This window comes from Schistocerca gregaria, chromosome 1 (genome assembly GCF_023897955.1).
Source record: "Schistocerca gregaria isolate iqSchGreg1 chromosome 1, iqSchGreg1.2, whole genome shotgun sequence".
Taxonomy (NCBI): Eukaryota; Metazoa; Arthropoda; class Insecta; order Orthoptera; family Acrididae; genus Schistocerca; species Schistocerca gregaria.
Genome location: NC_064920.1, coordinates 967,960,808 through 967,982,825, shown reverse-complemented (window position 1 = coordinate 967,982,825; position 22,018 = coordinate 967,960,808). Strand labels below are relative to the sequence as shown.

The window sequence follows — 22,018 nt, the reverse complement described above, 5'->3', positions numbered from 1 at the left end:
AGAGATCAAAATCTTAAGCAGTGAAGAGAAATATGACAGAGCCTAATGACTCAGAAGATTTGTCATCAGTGACAACAGGCATGAAAATGGGCAGCATGTTAAAAATCTCTACAGTCAATTCAGAGAAATTCTGATTTTACTGTTTTTACCCTAGCCAGCAGAGTATTCTGACATCTTGTTTTCGAATTAGGCATCCCTGTTATTTGAGTCATATTGTGGTGATTGGGGCATCCTCTTCACCAGGAAACACCGGTGTAATAAAGACCTAAGATTTCAGATACATAGGGTTATGGGTTAACTGAAAAGTTCCTGTTGCTTGGCTCATATGCTACAAGATCTTTTCCCACACTTTTCTAAGTGAAATTCACATTGAGGTGGTTAGTCAACAATATAAAGTAAAGTTCTCCTCTGCTTTTGATACAAGCTGATCTGCAATGCTTTTAATTATTTTATTTACTTGAAATTATCTTTTATTGAATAATCATATTCATTGCTAGGCTCATCACCTGTTTGGTATTCATTCATTCTGAAATTGTGTGCACATGCAATTACATAATTATAATCTGTAGAAAGGAATTTAGTCAGAAGTAGAATCAGACATTTTTTTAACAAAATAACACATGTTCTATTTCAGAAATACTAAGAAAATAGAAATGAAGCAAAATGGCAGTCAACAATGATTTTTAAAAAAAATTACAAATGTTAATGTTCATGAAAGACACGGTACTGATGGGGAGGGTAACTTTAAATCAGTAACACAACACACACTGAAATCAACTTTATTACCATTTCAATAATATTGATCACTTCCACCGAGGATGACACCCAAGACACTACAACAGTGTAATCAGCTTCACAGTCAGCAAGAGTGAGCCAACACTGATGATGTTATTGGTTGCACAGACCAAAAACAAGGATTATTTGTCATGGTATAGTCACATGTAATTTGTTGTCTATTATCTCATTAAGTATGTTACATTGATTACTGTCATGTGATATTTCTATTTCAAAATACAATGCAAAAACAGACACTCGAATGCGCCCTTGAATTTTGTGAATAGAAAGGCTTACTTGTCTCATTCAGAAAATTCAACCATAGTGACAACATTATTCTAAAGCTCCCTTACTTAGGTGAAATTACATAGTCAAACAATTGGAAATTCAGGATGGAATGTAACAATATTATGAAAAGGATAGTTGCTACTCACCATATAGTAGAATACTGAGTCACAGAAAGGCACAACAAAATGACTGTCGGAAAGTTAGCTTTCGGCCAACAAGGACTCTGTCTAAAATAGACAGCACACACACACACACACACACACACACACACACACACACACACACACACACACACACACACACACACACACACACACAGCTCACACTGGCTGGGAGGGGGAGTGATAGCAGGGTAGGAGTGGGGGATGGTAAAATGCTGCTGGGAGTGTGCAGGGATGAGGTGGAGAGCAGGGCACCTAGGTGCATTTGGGAGGTTAGGTGGAGGGCAGGGCGGGGGGTTAGTGGAAAAGGAGAGAAGTAAAACGACTGGGTGCATTGGTGGAAAAGAGGGCTGTATAGTGCTGGAAGGGGCTAGATGGGTAAGGGCAATGACTAACGAAGATTGAGTCCCTGAGGGTTAAGGGAACATAGGATATGTTGCAGAGAGAGTTCCCACCTGCACAGTTCAGATAATCTGGTGCTGGTGGGAAGGATACAGATGATGCAGGTTGTGAAGCAGCCACTGCAATGAAGAAAGTCGTATTGGGCAGTGTGCTCAGCAACAGCGCGGTCCAGTTGTTTCTTGGCCACACTTTACCGGTGGCCATTCATGCAGACAGATAGTTTGTTGGTTGCCATGCCCATGTAGAATGCAGCACAGTGGTTGCAGCTTAGCTTGTAGATCATATAACTGGTTTCACAGGTAGCCATGCCCTTGGTGGGATAGGGGATATTTGTGATCAGACTGGATTAGGTGGTGGTGGGAGGATGTATGGGACAGGTCTTTCATCTACGCCTATTAAGGGGATATAAGCCTTGAGGTTAGGGGTTGGGCACAGGAGTTGTGTAACGATGGATGAGGATATTGTGTAGGTTTGATGGGTGGTAGAATACCACTGTGGGAGGGGTGGGAAGGGTAGTGGGTAGGACATTTCTCATTTCACGGCGCAACGAGAGAGAGTTGAAACCCTTGCAAAGAATGTAATTCAGTTACTCCAGTCCTTGGTGGTACTGAGTCATGAGGGGAATGCTCCTCTGTGGATGGACAGTGGGGCTTTGGGAGGTGCTGGGCGACTGGAAGGATAAGGCATGGGTATAAAGCCATCTTTGAGGTGGAGGTCAACATCAAGGAAGGTGGTTTGGTGGGTTGAGCAGGGCCAGATGGTATGATGGGGAGAGAAAGTGTTGAGATTCTAGATGAATGTGGATAGGGTGTTCGCACCCTTGATACAGATCACAAAGATGTCATTAATGAATCTGACAGATGAGTGGTTTAGGATTCTGAGTGCTTAGGAAGGGTTCCTTACATGGCCCATGAATAGGTTGGCATAGGATGGTGCCATGTGGGTGCCCATAGCCGTACTCCAGATTTGTTTGTAGGTAATGCCTTCAAATGAGAAGTAATTGTGGGTGTGGATATAGTAGGTCATAGCGACTAGGAAGGTGATGGTTGGTTTGGAATCTGCCAGGCATTGGGATAGGTAGTGTTCAATAGCAGTAAGGCCATATGCATTAGGGATGTAACTATAAGAGAGATGGCATTTGGCATCAACAGTTATGAGCAGGGCACCATGTGGTAAAGGAAAAGGAATTGTGGAAGTGTTGGTGGATGAATTGGTTGGTATCTTTTATATAGAAGGGCAAGTTGCAGGTAATAAGCTGAAGGTGTTCTCAGTGGGGGCAAAGTTACTGGCCACAATGGGGCGTCCTGGGTGGTTGGGGTTATGGGCTTTAGGAAACCTGTAGAAGGTAGGAGTGCTGGGAGTGATAGGGGTGAGGAGGGAGATGGCTTCCGGGGAAAAGTTGTGGGATGGTCCTTATGGATGTGAAGAGAGGCTGGAGAGCCCGCTGGATTTCTGGAATGGTGTCACCGTGACATGGTTTGTAGGTGGTTGAATGTGACAGAGTCCTTCTGCCAGGTAACCCTTATGGTTCAAGCAACAGTGGTGGAACCTTTGTCAGTAGGTAGGATTATAAGGTCAGGACCAGTTTTTAGATTATGGGTTACAGATCTTTCTGCAGATTTAAGATTAGTTTGCATCACGTTACCTTCCATTCAGACAGTGGGTGCACTCAGTGACTGTATGTGACTTATAAAGTGCAGCAATCAGTCATCCTTTTTAGATTTTATGATACAAATGCAAATTTTGGCTAGGGGACTTAGATGCATTGAAAATAGCGCATTGAGAATGGCTAGTTACTAGCCGAAATCTGGATTTGCATAGTAAAATCTAAAAAGGATGACTGATTGCTGCACTCTGTAATTTATATATTAGTTTGGATGTTGAGGGATTTGGGGAATGATGGTGAGGCAAGGTTCAAGTTTAAGAAATTCTGGAAAGTTAACAGGGGGTGATTTTGGGGCAGTGGGGATGGATCACAGTTGGATGGAGGAGTGGGCTGAGTCAGGCAGGGTTCAATATCGGTCTCTGGTTGAGTCTCATTGGCAGGATTGGTGGCGAAAAAGGGTTTCCACTGTAGGAACTGGGAGAAAGAGACAAAGTCTTTAACAAGTCCTGCATGATTGAATTTGGCAGCGGGGTAAAGGGTGGGTCCTTTGGAAAGGACTTACATGTTTGTGGCGCTAAGGCTTTTGGAGGAATGGTTCATGACTGTGTTTGGGGCATGTTTAGGTTCTGGATTCTGTGTGATGGTGGGAAGGAGTTTTGGAGGGTGGGATAAATAATGTAGTAGGTCTGCAAGACAGGGTTTGTCAGCAATAAATGGATGTGCTTGAGTTTTGGAGGTTGTTGCAGAGGTGATGGACAGTGGTAGTCCAAAGCTGGAGTAGGAAGTGAATGGGTTGATAGTTTTTTGAGGTGGCATTGTGCATGTTGCTCTAGTTTCCAGAGGACAAGAGTTTCGATGTGTGTTATGGAATCCAGGAACTTGGGACTACATGGCAGGAGAATTTTACAGATGGGGAGAAGGTACTGCAAGGAGGTTTGGGCCTAATTGTTAAGGCTTTGCAGGACTATGTTGGCGACAGCTGAGGACTGCTCAAATCTGGACAGAGGGGGATCATTGTGGAAGGAAGGGTGGCGTCTGGAAATGGGTAATTTGATGGTAACACTATTTCCAGGGATTCCAGGAGCCAAGCAACAACACAGGAACAGTGTGTCGGACTGTGTTCTGGCTAGGAATAGGGAAACTTTTCTTTATTGACTTGGATGGAAGGAGCAAGGATCCATGGTGGTGGAAAAACACGTAAAAAATGTAGAATTATGTCACATAAAATTCACAAAAATACACTCAATCATGTGGGAAAAATCATGAAAAGGAATGAAATGGAAGAAATAAGGGCAAACAAGAAATCTCAGGAAGTAGGCTGATAGTGAAAAGTGAAAACCATTTGAAATTGGCATGAAATCACAATGAAACCAAATATCTCACGAAATAAGCGTGTCGCCCTAACCACCGTCTGCTTCACGTCTGCTGTGCAGCAAGCACCTTAATTTAAGTATTAACTGTATTTTTCTTACTTGACACTTCTTCTTCCGTGTATTTTTGCTTTTAGGAAGCTTTAATTGTCGAGTGCTATTAATAGTGTTCCTTACATTTTGTGTTAGTTTTGAATACAGTCAGAGAGAGTCTCTTTAGTCAGCCACAGTGCCAGTAGTGCTAGTGTTTGTTTTCAATACAGTCCAGAGACAGGTAGTGCTATATTCATTGTTTACTACAAGAAGTGGTAAGCAATCATAGTTTAGTCAATAATCAGCCGCCTTTAGTGAATTAGCAGTCTAGTTAAAAGTTGATTAAGTCTCTTCAGTAAATTGATTCCTTAGGATGGATAGGATGTGTGACTGCTGTGTACGGACACAGGAGGAGCTGGCCACTCTTCGTGAACAGCTGAGCGTGTTGATGGCCGCGGTCAGCCGTCTTCAGGCTGCTGCCTCGGAGTGTAGCGGCAGTGGGGAATCTGGTGTGTCGCAAGGTACACCCCCGGTGTTACATGCTTCACCCACAGTCCCTGCTGTCGAGACATCTTCATGGGTACCAGGCGTAGTTGGCCCTCCCTCTCCCCAAGGGGAGTGGCGGGTTCAGCGGCGTTCGCGGCACACGAGGCGGAGGGTAAATGTGGAGGCTGGCCGTGTGGCATCGCCCGCTCTGCCTGTGAGTGGACATGTGGCTGCTCCTTCAGCAAGGTCCGAGCAGGCACACGGGGGGAGGGGTTTATTAGTTATTGGGAGCTCCAACGTTAGGCAGGTGATGGGGCCCCTTAGGGAAATAGCGGAAAGGTCGGGGAAGAAGGCCAGTGTTCACTCTGTCTGCTTGCCAGGGGGCTCATCTGAGATGTGGAGGAGGCCCTACCGGCGGCGATAGAAGGCACTGGGTGCACCCAACTGCAAATTGTCAGCACCAATGACTCCTGCCGTCTGGGTTCAGAGGTCATCCACAGTTCGTACAGACGGTTGGCAGAATTGGTGAAGGCGGAAAGCCTTGCTCGTGGGGTGGAACCAGATATAACTATTTGTAGTACCGTTCCCAGAACCGATCGCGGTCCTCTGGTTTGGAGCCGAGTGGAAGGCTTAAACCAGAGGCTCAGACGATTCTGCGGAGAGCTGGGGTGCAAATTTCTCGACCTCCGCTATCGGGTGGAGAAATGTAGGGTCCCTCTGAATAGGTCATGCGTGCACTACATGCCGGAAGCGGCTACAAGGGTAGCGGAGTACGTGTGGAGTGCACATGGAGGTTTTTTAGGTTAGAGAATTCCCTCCCTAGGCCCGACAAGACGTCTCCTGAGACGTGGAAAGATAGGAGTAGGCAAAATGCAACAGGGAATGACAATATTAATGTGCTAATAGTAAACTGCAGGAGCATCTATAGTAAGGTCCCAGAACTGCTCGCATTAACAAACGGTCACAACGGCTATATAGTACTAGGGACAGAAAGTTGGCTGAAACCAGACGTAAACAGTAATGCAATCCTAAACTCAGATTGGAATGCATACCACAGAGATAGGCTGGACAGTGAAGGGGGAGACGTGATCATAGCGATAAGAAGTGCAATAGTATCGAAGGAAATTGACGGAGATCCGAATTGTGAAATGATTTGGGTGAAGGTTGCAGTTAAAGTAGGCTCAGACATGGTAATTGGATGTCTCTGTAGGCCCCCGGGCTCAGGAGCTGTTGTGACTGAGCACCTGAAGAATAATTTGGAAAATATTTCGAGTAGATTTCCCCACCATGTTATAGTTCTGGGTGGAGATTTTAATTTGCCAAATATAGACTGGGAGACTCAAACGTTCATAACGGGTGGCAGGGAAAAAGAATCCAGTGAAATTGTTTTAAGTGCTTTATCTGAAAACTACCTTGAACAGTTAAACAGAGAACCAACTCGTGGCGATAACATATTAGACCTTCTGGTGACAAACAGACCCAAACTATTTGAATCAGTTAATGCAGAACAGGGAATCAGCGATCATAAAGCGGTTACTGCATCGATGATTTCAGCCTTAAATAGAAATATTAAAAAAGGTAGGAAGATTTTTCTGTTTAGCAAAAGTGACAAAAAGCAGATTTCAGAGTACTTGATGGCTTAACACAAAAGTTTTGTCTCAAGTACAGATAGTGTTGAGGATCAGTGGACAAAGTTCAAAACCATCGTACAATATGCGTTAGATGAGTATGTGCCAAGCAAGATCGTAAGAGATGGAAAAGAACCACCGTGGTACAACAACCGAGTTAGAAAACTGCTGCGGAAGCAAAAGGAACATAAACATAGCCAAAGCCTTGCAGACAAACAAAAATTACGTGAAGCGAAATGTAGTGTGAGGAGGGCTATGCGAGAGGCGTTCAATGAATTCGAAAGTAAAGTTCTATGCACTGACTTGGCAGAAAATCCTAAGAAATTTTTGTCCTATGTCAAAGTGGTAGGTGGATCAAAACAAAATGTCCAGACACTCTGTGACCAAAATTGTACTGAAAAAGAGGATGACAGACTAAAGGCCAAAATACTAAATGTCTTCTTCCAAAGCTGTTTCACAGAGGAAGACTGCACTGTAGTTTCTTCTCTAGATTTTCGCACAGATGACAAAATGGTAGATATCGAAATAGACGACAGAGGGATAGAGAAACAATTAAAATCGCTCAAAAGGGAAAAGGCCACTGGACCTGATGGGATACCAGTTCGATTTTACACAGAGTACGTGAAGGAACTTGCCCCCCTTCTTGCAGCGGTGTACCGTAGGTCTCTAGAAGAGCAAAGCGTTCCAAAGGATTGGAAAAGGGCACAGGTCATCCCCGTTTTCAAGAAGGGACGTCGAACAAATGTGCAGAACTATAGACCTATATCTCTAACTTCGATCAGTTGTAGAATTTTGGAACTCGTATTATGTTCGAGTATAATGACTTTTCTGGAGACTAGAAATCTACTCTGTAGGAATCAGCATGGGTTTCGAAAGAGACGGTCGTGTGAAACCCAGCTCGCGCTATTCGTCCACGAGACTCAGAGGGCCATAGACATGGGTTCACAGGTAGAATCCGTGTTTCTTGACTTCTGCAAGGCGTTTGACACAGTTCCCCACAGTCGTTTAATGAACAAAGTAAGAGCATACGGACTATCAGACCAATTGTGTGATTGGATTGAGGAGTTCCTAGATAACAGAACGCAGCATGTCATTCTCAATGGAGAAAAGTCTTTCGAAGTAAGAGTGATTTCAGGTGTGCTGCAGGGGAGTGTCATAGGACCGTTGCTATTCACAATATACATAAATGACCTGGTGGATGACATCGGAAGTACACTGAGGCTTTTTGCAGATGATGCTGTGGTGTATCGAGAGGTTGCAACAATGAAAAATTGTACTGAAATGCAGGAGGATCTGCAGCGAATTGACGCATGGTGCAGGGAATGGCAATTGAATCTCAATGTAGACAAGTGTAATGTGCTGTGAATACATAGAAAGATAGATCTCTTATCATTTAGCTACGAAATAGCATGTCAGTAACTGGAAGCAGTTAATTCCATAAATTATCTGGGAGTAAGAGACTGGAATAGAAGGGAGAACCGATAGAGGTACTCAGGGTACCCTCCGCCACACACCGTCAGGTGGCTTGCGGAGTATGGATGTAAACGTAGATGTAGAAATGAAAAAACTACAAAGAAGGAAACTTGTCTAGCTTGAAGGGGGAAGCCGGATAGCGCTATGGTTGGCCCATTAGATTGCTCTGCCATAGGTCAAACGGATATCAACTGTGTTTTTTTAAAAATAGGAACCCCCATTTTTTATTGCATATTTATGTAGTACGTAAAGAAATATGAATGTTTTTGTTGGACCACTTTTCTTGCTTTGTGATGGATGGCGCTGTAATAGTCACAAATGTATAAGTATGTGGCATCACCAGTGCGGATGGTATTTGCTTCGTGATACATTACCCATGTTAAAATGGGCCATTTAGCAATTGCGGAAAAGGTCGATATCATGTTGATGTATGGCTATTGTGATCAAAATGCCCAATGAGCGTGTGCTATGTATGCTGCTCGATATCCTGGATGACATCATCCAAGTATCCGGACCGTTCACTGGATAGGTACATTATTTAAGGAAACAGGAAGTGTTCAGCCACATGTGAAATGTCAGCCACGACCTGCAACAAATGATGATGCCCAAGTAGGTGTTTTAGCTCCTGTCACGGCTAATCTGCACATCAGTAGCAAGAAATTGCGCAAGAATCGTGAATCTCAAAAACGTCAGTGTTGAGAATGCTACATCAATATCGATTGCACCCGTACCATATTTCTATGCACCAGGAATTGCATGGCGATGACTTTGAACATCGTGTACAGTTCTGAAATTGGGCACAAGAGAAATTACGAGACAATGACAGATTTTTGCACGCGTTCTATTTAGCACCGAAGCGTCATTTACCAACAGCAGTAACATAAACCGGCATAATATGCACTATTGGGCAACGGAAAATCCACGATGGCTGCGACATGTGGAACATCAGCGACCTTGGCGGGTTAATGTATGGTGCGGCATTATGGAAGGAAGGATAATTGGCCCCCGTTTTATGGATAGCAATTTAAATGGTGCAATGTATGCTGATTTCTTACGTAATGTTCTACTGATGTTACTACAAGATGTTATCCTGCGTGACAGAATGGTTGAAGCGGTATCGAATAGCATATATGTTTGTGATTATTACAGCACCATCTATCACAAAGTGAAAAAAGTGGTCCAACTAAAACATTCATATTTCTTTACATACTACACAAATATGTAATAAAAAATGGGGGTTCCTATTAAAAAAAAAGAAACCACACAGTTAATATGCGTTTGACCTATGTCAGCGCTATCTAGTGGGCCAACCATAGCGCCATCCGGTTTCCCTCTTCAAGCTAGACAAGTTTTGTTCTTTGTAGTTTTTTCTTTTGTCGCTTGTTTCGTGAGATATTAGGTCCTGTCACGATCTACGGCCACCCTGTATACAAGTACAGGTATTACTAATGATATTGATGATTTTCTCTATATTTCTTCATACGTTTTGAAAAGTTTGCTGAGTTTCTATTTGTTACAGTACACAGGAACCCTTTTCTTTTCCTCTGTGCACTGCAGGCAATGAAATTATATTCTAGTTATTGTGAAACTTCACATATTTTATGTCAATACTGATTTCAATGTTTGCATTCAAATCAGTGAATACATGTACAATGACACTGATATAAACTTTGTATTGTCGTGTTTTGAGTGCTGATGTGCTGGAGCTGGCATTGGTGTGATGAGCAGGCTCCCAGCCAAAGGTGGTGCTGTGGTCTGAAAGTAGGACCCTTGGATGAGAACAAGGCTTATGGTGCAGAGGCCAAGATATTGTCAGGTCATAGCAGGTCTCAAGATACATGATGCTGAAGAGCTGGTCAAGCAGCTCACCATTCGACTGGTATGAAACATTTGTGCATTTGTGTCAGTGCAATATTTTTAAAAAATCATATTGGACCTAAAGGGAATTTCCTTAGTTCACATACATACACCATGTGATCAAAAATATCTGGACCCCTGGCTCAAAATGACTTACTGATCTTACAAATTTGTGGTGCCCTCCATCAGTAATGCTGGAATTCAAAGAGGTGTTGGCCACCCTTAGCCTAGATGACAGCTTCCACTCTCGTAGGAATACATCCAATCAGGTGCTGGAAGGTTTGTTGGTGAATGGCAGCCCATTCTTCACGGAGCGGTGCACTGAGGAGAGGTATCAATGTTGGTCTGTGAGGCCTGGCTTGAAGTCGGCATTCCAAAACATCGCTTATGTGTTCTATAGGATTCAGGTCAGGTCCATTACAGGGATGTTATTGCCGTGTAACCTCTCTGCCACAGGCCATGCATTGTGAACAGGTGTTAAATTATGTTGAAAGATGCAATTGCCATCCCCAAATTGCTCTTCAACAGTGGGTAGCAAGGAGGTGTTTAAAACATCAGTGTGAGCCTGTGCTGTGATAGTGCCACACAAAACAACAAGGGGTGCAAGACCACTCCATCAAAAACACGACCAAACCACAACACCACCACCTCCAAATTTTACTGTTGGCGCTACACATGTTGGCAGATGACGTTTGCCAGGCATCTACCATACTCACACCCTGCCATCGGATCGCCACATTGTGTATTGTGATTTGTCACTCCATACAATGTTTTTCCACTGTTCAATTGTCCAATGTTTATGGTCCTTACACCAAGCGAGGCATCATTTGGCATTTACCGGTATGATGTGTGGCTTAGGAGCAGCTGCTCAACCATGAAATCCAAGTTTTCCCATCTTCTGCCTAACTGTTGTAGTACTTGCAGTGGATCCTGATGCAGTTTTGATTTCCTGTGTGATGGTCTGGATAGATGTCTGCCTACTGCACATTATGACCCTCTTCAACTGTCGGCAGTCCCTGTCAGTCAACAGACGAGGTCGGCCTGTATGCTTTTGTTCTGTACGTGTCCCTTCACGTTTTCACTTCACTATCACATAGGAAACAGTGGACCTAGGAATTTTTAGGAATGTGGAAATGTTGCGCACAGACGTGTGACACAAGTGACGCCCAGTCACCTGATAAAGTCAGGTGAGGCATACATCTTTGTGAATCTGGACACGTGAATGTGCACTTTAATCCGAATTATGCATTTTATTGTTATTTACTAAATTCCAATTTCTCAAGAGTATTGTGATATCCTGTTTCGTTTATGATGTAATGTAAGATCTCTTAATGCTATGCAAGATCTGTAAATGCTATATACATGTGAATATATGGGCTTCCTACATCAACGTAGTTGCACATGGGCACTAACACCTGTTTTCTGGTATTGTCTGACAATTGCTGAAACAAGGTCGCGGGAAAATATTGTGAAAGGTGGTTCGAAAAGCGTTACTTTCAAAGTAAATTTAATTTTATGCAAGGTGAATTATGTTATGCACTAGAATGTCCTTTGAATTTCTTAAACCACAGAATGTTTGACTCTTGCTTAAAGCTTAACACTTTGAAGACCAGACATTTACGTCATTATTTAAAATTTTACTGGCACATTTGCGTGTTGCATCTCAAAGTGTAACACAAGCAAAAAAGACAAATACTATACTTGAAAGCTGCTTTTCTTGTAGTTTCACTGTGTCCATTAATTTAAACCATTTACTTTTCCTATTAGTGTGTTCACGCTTCTTAACAATGATGTTGCTATTGGCTGACATCATCACGTGCCCTATGCTCTGGAGATCTGCTGTTATCGGATGGCGAGATCACGTAACATGAATTATGAGCTATGACTGGCTTACAAAAGCATTGCAATCTCCATTTCACAAACTTGCTGTGATTGGTGAAACTCGAATATATACTTCCATGGAAGTCAGACCTCATGCGGGGTGACTTCCATTATAAATATAGACTGTGTATAACCATTTTTCTTACTTGAATTGATGTCCTCTGGAAAGAAAGGGAACTGGTTGTCTTTAGGCAGTACCTTAGCAGCTGTGAATCTAATCCTGAGACCTTGATTTAACTTATAAGTGGTAAGACTATTTCCTCCCCACCTACATGTAATATACACTTATCACAGGAGAAGTTGACCAAAGCATTCCTCTCCTGCAAGAAATCGATCCCCTTTGTAAAGCTCACTGATAATTTCACAGAAGTTCTCTTGCAAGGAAGATTCATTTCAGCGTACACTCTGCTGCAGAGTGAAAATTTCATTCTGCAAACATCCACCAACAGGCTATTGCACAAACTTCATGGTTTCTTTCATTTTGGTCTGTGCAGTTTGTAGTTTATTCTGAATTTCAGTTATGCTGTTAAGCCTGTCCACTGTTTCCTTTTGATCTTTAATTATGGTTGAGAGCTTCTGATCTAGAGTATTTAAGTCAGTGGACAAGTCTGTGCATAAATCATTTGACAAATCACTCTGCTCATCTTGTGTCTGTGCTCAAATCGCCCAACTTCTCAGTTAAGTCATTATACAAGTCTATGCACAAACTGTGCATGTTCATATTTAGGTCACTGATAGCTTCTGATATTAATTGCTTTTCTGACATTTATGATGTACTAGCACCTTGTTTATTTTTCAGATTTTTTATGTCATGACCAGATTCTGTTCAGTAACCAATCTAAAAACCATGACTGTTGCTACAATTCCACACTGACATGATTTAATATACAACTCGTGCGTTAACAAAGAGATAAGAAAAACAAATGCGGTAATTAAATTATTATATTCAAGATACGAAAAATGTTTAATTTTGGATATAGGCACATTCGATAAGAGTATGCATACTAAACATGGACTGCATCTAAACTACAGGGGTAAGCATCTTCCGGGTGAACAATTAAGCAAATTGATTACAGAAAAGATCGAACTCAGTAGTTTAATATATGAAAACAGCTCATTTTTGACTGAAACTGACATCCCTTTTTTGTGTAAGTAGGCCTTCAGTGTGCACACATGAAGGTGAAAGTGAAAGACTTACTGACAGTACCAAGAAAGACAAAAGATGTAAAAGAATGTCCAGTACATTACTAACAAAATAAAACATGTTGATGAAATTCTAGGAGAGTAATCCACACATATAATTGTGAACGAACTTGTATGCAAGAATGAACAGGCTCTTAGTTTTAAGCTAAACAATTACAAAATTGTGAATGCATATTACAAAAAGATACACAGGGCTGGTGGTATAGGCATTTATGTTAGAAATAACATTCATAGTGAAAACATCAAGTGGGTTGATCATCATGGAGATATCCTATGGAGTAGCAGCAGTTAAGATGAAGGTAGACAACAACAGCTTAATAGTTAGTGGCCAGTATAGATCACCAAATAGTGACGTAGAAGAATTCTTTTACCAATTAGAAGAACTTCTGGATAAACCCTATGAACAAAAAACAGATTATAATAATTAAGAGATGTGTGCTTAATGTACAGCACAAAATATGCTCTTATCATCATACTTGACAGTATTGGAGACAGCTTGGCTGCAGTCCCATGTGAAACGGAAATCCATTGAGGTCCCAGCAAATGTGGAAGAATACATTGTGTAATGTTTACATGAGGTTTATTCTTATGATGAACGGATTAAAGTATGTAAGGCTTTCATAAAACATTTTAGTAAGGCATGGCAGAGAAGTAATTGATGAAACAACATTACAAATAAACTCAGTTAAAATGAGTAATTCATTTTTCCTAAGGAGTGTAACAGAATATGAGCTCATGGAAGTAATATCAAAACTCAAAATAAGAACATCTAGTGGCTGGGATGACATATCATCTATATTACTTATAGAATGCAAAAATTAATTAACAAAACCAATAACACATTTAATAAACAGTTAAGTTGGCTTAGGGGACCTTTCATGAGCTTTTAAAAATTACTGAGATATGACCATTGTATAAAAAGTCTGCAACCATTGACATAAATAATTACAGGCCAATCTAATTGACCTTAACATTTGGCAGGCTGCTTGAAAGAATAATTCTAAACCAAATGGAATCCTTCTTCTGTAAATACAACATATTAAACAACTCACAGTAAGGATTCGAAAAAGGTCAATCCACAATAACTGCAGTAGTAACTTTCTTTCCATGAACTGCAGAACAGACTGGATAAAGGAAACAAAGTTATTGGGATGTTTCTGGATTTGTCACATTTGATTCTGTGAATCATGCAGTACATGCAATCGAAGTTGGAAAAGTTCCTATCTGTGGATAGAATACAGTGAACTAAACTAAGTTGTAACAATGAAGGTAATACCCAAACAGTAAAATCAGCTTACAGAACTCTCATCTGTGGAGTTCCATCCTAATTTCTTGTATATATTAACAACATAATACAGCCACAAGATTCAAAACTAGTCTACTATGCTGATTATACATCATTTATTAGCTGGGGCTTAACTGAGCACCTAGCATAAAGAGAACTTTGAAATGATCACAGAATATCTAATAGTGAGTAAACATACTCTGAATAATGACAAGACTGTAGTAATAAAGTTCTTGTTAAATTCTAATAATATCATATTGAATCACTTCCTGCAGTTGAACATAGGTTTTTAGCCAGCTTGATTGGTGAATATCTCACATGGAAAGAGCATATCAGCTGCATCTGTAAAAAGGTTATCAGTAATATTTATTTATTAAAACGTCATGTGAATATAATAACCCCCCTCCCCCATCCACAAACAAGTGTACTAGGTTTAATACATTCACATTTGCAGTATGGGATTGATTTGGGGTGGGGCAACCACAGGCTATATGGATCAGATTGTCAGGCTTCAAAAGAGAGATTTGTTTGTAAAAGGAAATGATGAAATAAATGTAATGAACAGACACATCCATAATTACAGTACACCAACCAGATGTGACTATCAGAGGACACATGACTAATAAAAGAGCTACAGATCACAGTTCATTTGAAACTGATAGACAATTCTATAATAAGTTGCCAATTAATATAAAGGAACTCCATGACATTCTTTTTAAGGGAAACTTGAAACAGTTGTTGATTGAATGATGTTTATACTCACTTAAAGAATTCTGAGCTGCAATAGAGATAGTTCTACTTTTATGAACTGCAGTATATCACTGGTAGTAAATGCTTGTACAAGAGTATATAATTTGCTAGTTGAGGTAGGTATTAATTATGTATATGACATGATGTCATTGTTCTAAATGAACATAAAAGACGATGTCCAAGACTGTAAAGTTAATGGGCACCAATAAATATTATTTATTATTATTATTGTTATTATCAATATTATTATTATTATTACTATATCGAATAAATAAATTGGAACCCACACTAACGTGTTGTCAGCAATTATCTTGGGAAAAACTGCTCCCTGGAGTTTTTATGGATTGATTTCATATATTGAGTATACTGTTACATAACCCATCAGTACATTTTCCTCCTCGATATCAGTTGAGTTTAAATAAAATTCATCATTTCCTGCTAACAACTGACATTCTGTGATTCACTGCCATTCATCGTCTGGCTATGCACAGCAACAGTTTTACCATCTACATTTCTTTCACTATTCTGAACAACAGCTTTACTTATTGGTTCCATATTGACAAACTAAAAAAAAGATTTGGGCAATTAAAACAGTAATCTTCTTTACAATATATTATGAGACTTTTCAAAACTTTATGTACAATTTACAGTGTGTCCATATAGTCTTTCATTGTTGCCTGTGTTATGTTCTATGTAGTATTGAAACAATTTTTTAGAACAACAACATTACTACTAGTACTACTACTATAATAATAATAATAATAATAATAATAATAATAATAGTACCCTGTGGAGGCCCGGGAAAAGTATAGGCCTCCAGTATGTTCTGCCAGTTGTAAAAGGCGATGAAAAGAACAAACCACTAATAGGGCTAACCCTACTTTTAGTGTGATTAGTTGGTTCAGGACACAACTAAAGAAGCCTCGGACAAGCGCCGTCATGGTTGGGGACGACGCTTGAACCCTATGCCCGCCCACAATGGTAATGACACTGCTAGCCAACTGGAAAATGATTTAAATCCAAATAGCGGTGTTTTGCAGGATATGCTTCCTGCAACCACTCTAGAAGGAAAACAAAGACAGAGGATGAGATGGTCAGATGAAGTTAATCGACACCTCATGTTCTGTTATTACCAAGCAACAAACCTAGGAACCAACACAACTGGATACAGATCACAAGTATACACAACATTTATTACCAGGTACCCAGAATTAAAATTTTTAACAGAACAACGACTAGCTGGTCAGATCCGTGTAATAATAAAAAATAACAGGATACCCCAGTCAGAATTAGAAAACATAAAACAACAAGTACAACAAATACTGGATCAAAATAATGTCCAATCAGAAGAAGAAGAAAATACAGTGATGGACTCACACATCCCAGAGCAAACAAACAAAGAACAACACGCATCTATTAAACAGTCAGAGGAAAACGAAATCTTAAGACTGCCACCAGAACAAGTACAAATAGAACACAAAGTGACACACAGGTTAGATATAGAAGAAAAATTTCAGCTGACATATATAGAATACAAAGATGCAAATACAGACATTAGACCATTCTTGCATAGACTGCCAAATAACCCACAAGTCGAAACAACAATAAAAACTATCAACACAATCATACACAACAAAATAAATGAAAACACAACTATAGAAGAGTTACAACTACTGGTTTATATAGGAGCTTTCACTACTCTAAATATACACACCAGGCAGAGATCAGAACCAACCAACACACAGAAGAAACCCACAAAACCAGCATGGCAACACAGGCTACAGACCAGAATAGAAAAACTGAGAAAAGACATTGGACAGCTAACACAATTTATAAGACATCAAATGTCAGAAAAAAACCGAAAAAGGTTAGGTAAAATCTCACAACAAGAAGCAATAGAGCAATTAGATGAAAAGAAGCAGAAATTACAAGCATTGGCCAAACAACTTAGAAGATACAAAAAAAGTGAAAATAGAAGGAAATAAAACCAAACATTCAACACAAACCAAAAGAAATTCTACCAGACAATAGATAACACACACATTAAAATAGACAATCCACCAAACATAACAGACATGGAACACTTTTGGAGCAACATATGGTCAAACCCGGCACAACATACCAGGCATGCACGGTGGATAGAAGCAGAAACAGACACATACAAGATGATACCACAAATGCCTGAAGTGATAATTTTGCAACATGAAGCCACCAAAGCAATTAATTCTACTCACAATTGGAAAGCCCCTGGAAAAGATAAAATAGCAAATTTCTGGCTAAAGAAGTTCACCTCAACACATTCACATCTAAGGAAATTATTTAACATATTAAAACAAAGATTCCAAGTCTTACCAAGCGGGAAAGTGCTGGTAGACAGGCATAATAAAATAACACACAAACACACACACAAAATTTCTAGCTTTCGCAACCGACGCTTGCTTCTTCAGAAAGGAGGGAAGGAGAGGGAAAGACAAAAGGATGTGGGTTTTAAGGGAGAGGGTAAGGAGTCATTCCAATCCCGGGAGCGGAAAGACTTACCCTAGGGGGAAAAAAGGACAGGTGTACCCTCGCACACACACACACACACACACACATATCCATCCGCACATACACAGACACAAGCAGACATATGTCTGCTTGTGTCTGTGTAATGAAAAATTGGAAAACCACACTTAATATCCAAACAAATTCAAATAATATCACATCACAGCCAATACAGATTAAGCGTGGAATATACCAAGGAGACTCATTAAGTCCTTTCTGGTTCTGCCTTGCTCTGAACCCACTATCCAACATGCTAAATAATACAAATTTGGATACAATATTACTGGAACATACCCACACAAAATCACATATTTGCTATACATGGATGATCTAAAACTACTGGTAGCAACAAATCAACAACTCAACCAATTACTAAAGATAACAGAAGTATTCAGCAATGATATAAATATGGCTTTTGAAACAGACAAATGTAAGAAAAATTGCATAGTCAAGGGAAAACACACTAAACAAGAAGATTACATATTGGATAACCACAGCGACTGCATAGAACCGATGGAAAAACAGATGCCTATAAATATCTAGGATACAGACAAAAAATAGGAATAGATAATACAAATATTAAAGAACTAAAAGAAAAATATAGATGAAGACTAACAAAAATACTGAAAACAGAATTGACAGCAAGAAACAAAACAGAAGCTATAAATACTTATGCTGTACCAATATTGACCTACTCACTTGGAGTAGTGAAATGGGAGTAACACAGACCTAGAAGCACTCAATACATTTACATAATATATACAGTGAGATGGAAGGATTCATTATTGCAATACAGGATCAAACAATAAACACCAGATATTACAGCAAGCATATTATTAAAGATCCCAATACCACAACAGATAAATGCAGACTTTACAAACAACAAATAGAAACAGTAGATCACATCACAAGCGGATGTACAATACTAGCAAATACAGAATACCCCAGAAGACATGACAATGTAGCAAAAATAATACATCAACAGCTTGCCTTACAACATAAACTTATAAAACAACATGTTCCCACATACAAGTATGCACCACAAAATGTACTGGAGAATGATGAATACAAATTATACTGGAACAGAACCATTATAACAGATAAAACAACAGCACATAACAAACTTGACATCATACTCAGCAATAAAAAGAAGAAATTAACACAACTAATCGAAATATCCATACCCGATACAACAAGTATACAAAAGAAAAGAGGAGAAAAAATTGAAAAATATATCCAACTTGCTGAGGAAGTCAAGGATATGTGGCATCAGGATAAAGTTAACATTATACCAATTATACTATCAACTACAGGAGTCATACCACACAATATCCACCAGTACATCAATGCAATACAGCTACATCCAAACTTGATACAACTACAGAAAGCCGTAATTATTGATACATGTTCAATTACCCGAAAGTTCCTAAATGCAATATAACATATACCGTACAGTTAAAAGGAAATCATGCTTGATCAAGGTCCGCGTCACTTTCTTCTTTAGACCAGACATAACGTCTGAGATAAGAAAGAAGTCATAATAAACACAGTTTTTAAGGTCTGGGCTTAATACTGATACAGACTCTATGAAGCATAATCATGCCAGCTTAATAATTGGATGGTTCCTACCTGTTTTGAAAAATGGTTGTTTCCATATTTTTTGCAATTTACCTCCAGTATATTATTTGGATATTTTTCCTCTATAGCTTTCTTACTTCCTCAATTCTGCGGCTCGTCTCATTCATCCACAGTAGTTTCAAACATGTAACATAGAAATAAAGTACAATTCATACATTTACAATGTATTGATAGAACACTTGTATTTACTCACTTAAATGTTCATTCAGCAGTGTCATGTCACTGGTACCCAGTTGAAGTGCTAGCGACATGATTTAGTTCTTTTTTAATTAGTATAAATAATGGTAAGTCTCCAAAGATATGTGGGGAGTATGGGAGATCAAATGGCTGCTGTTATTAGATTCAGCTGTAACACTATTAATTCTCATTAATGTCTTGTAAATTAACATCCACAGAAGTTACCGCTTTACCTGGCCTCTTCTTAATAGTAGCAGTTTAGGAATCTTCTTCTGTGGCCTTCCTACTACTAGATAAATAACTATCTGCTGACATGTCACATCGGTAAGGAATCATCTTTGTGATATAAAATTTTTGTAGTAGGAATCTTAATAGACAAATGATTTTCCTCCTACGAAATAAAACCCTACTCCAAACTTGTAATAAAGACAGTATTGAATACTTTTTGACAGAAGTTTATACTTTTTTTTCAGAAAAGATGTAGCATATACATAAAACATCCTACCATGGAGGTGTCCATAACAAAGGAAGTGAAAAGTTAACAAATGAACATTAAAATATTGAAATTAGTGAGATAATGCATACATTTATCTTCCTGTAAATCATGAGGTAGAGGTAGGTAGGTAGAAAGATAGATTAGAGAGAGAGAGAGAGAGAGAGAGAGAGAGAGAGAGAGAGAGAGAGAGAGAGAGAGAGACAGAGGGAGGGGGGGGGGGAATATTTTACAGTCTTTCAGGTATCCCAATTTAGGTACACTATAGACGTCTGCTCCACTGTGTGAGCATTAAAAGAATTGGGCTAACATTGGAAGGAAAGGGGCTGAAGTCCTTGTCCAGCTGCACAGATTTAGATTTTTCATGATTTCCCCAATTCATTTAATGTGGATGCCAATAGGTTAGTTTCCTTCCCCATAAGTGCGTTATCCAATACCCAAGCTTGTGCTCCTTCTCTTCTGACCTCATTATTGATGGAAGTTCAAACCATAATATGCTTTGTTTGTTCCTTTAATGCAAATGAGCTGAAATTTACATGTTTTCTAGAAACCTCATGAAAAATAAATGATCTGCTCATTTTAATCATTTATGTGGTGCACACTGTTTTTTAATGACCTGTGGTAAATTGTAGAAGAGAGAAGATATTTAATGTCGAATTTAATGTGTACTCCTTCAAGTGTGATGGTCTTTTCTTTTGTTAAATGACTTTGATTTTAATTTTATCCTCACTTGGTTCAGTACCTGTCACTTTACATCCATTCAGTGCTCAAAAGTAAGAATTACAATGTGAGCTTACTCGTAAAGTAGTTTCAAAAGACAGATTCTGGTGTTCCTTCTGCTTGTAATCTTTCATTTTGGTGCTGTCATAATCAATTAGCATATTACTTTGATCCATTGACTGATTTTTAATAAGATAATACTACTTTAGATTGTTTGAGAACTCGGCAAGTTAGGAACTTGCTTTTGAATTTGTTGAATGCTTTCACATTATGTTTAAAACTGTGTTCATCTTTTGTTTTGTCACCATTCTTCATTTCAGTTGTTTCCCATCTCTGATTACAATCTACAGAACATATTTACAGAACACTCAGCCTACAGTAGCTTTGATTTTTTGCTATAGATCCTCTTTACTCTCCTCAAATCTGAATGTCTTCCAGTCCATTCTCACAAACTGCAGCTTTCATATTACAATACTATGATTATGTATTTAGATGCATGTGATTTTTTCTCATCTTTCTATAAAGCATCCCACCTTTTACATAAATGATTTGAGTTGCTGGTAAAGCACCAGGCTAATAATTTTGGGCCATATTTGATGTCAATTCACGCAAATTATCATGCCATCGACTCTATTGTTTCTATCATTAGATGTGTCTTAGTTTATTAAGCCATGAAACACACCACTTCCCTTGGTGTCATGCCATCAAACACACCACATCCCTTGGTGTCCAGCCTATCTTGCTGGTATGTACTGCATTTGAAATTTAATAATTTGTTACTATTTATTTCTCATTTTCATAACATTCCTGTTCCAAGTTCTATGTGCTCAGTACTATTGTTAATAAAAGGAGTAATTTGGGACCTTACTGTAATCATACCCACAGTGTACTAGTAAGTGTACATTTTCTTTTCTTGAGCTGCAGAAAGACAACATCTCACTCAAGACTACCTTGTTCCAAACCATACGCATGACAAAGACTTCTTAGAAACTATCCACAACAAATACTGTTGACCCTCTAACAGCTCTGTGCTTTATGCAGCCCATCATGCCAACAGGGGTACTTTATAATGTAAAGAGTGCTCACAGGGTCACCATATATAGTCTGGTCTGATGTTTGAAGGCTTTTGCGGGGCTCCAAACCAAAAGACCACAGTTACTCCCTGGCACAATACTACAAAGCATGAGCTCTGCTCTCAACATGGTAGTGAGGGTAGTCATCTTCACCACTTGGGCAAGCGACCAAATGA

At 39.5% G+C, this 22,018-nt stretch overlaps 1 protein-coding gene across 1 annotated transcript in view; it reads left to right on the top strand.

The window, feature by feature from the left end:
- Positions 1-22,018, top strand: part of LOC126282429 (uncharacterized) — a 183,904-nt gene that overhangs the window by 64,411 nt on the left and 97,475 nt on the right. The gene's annotated exons all lie outside the window — the stretch shown is intronic.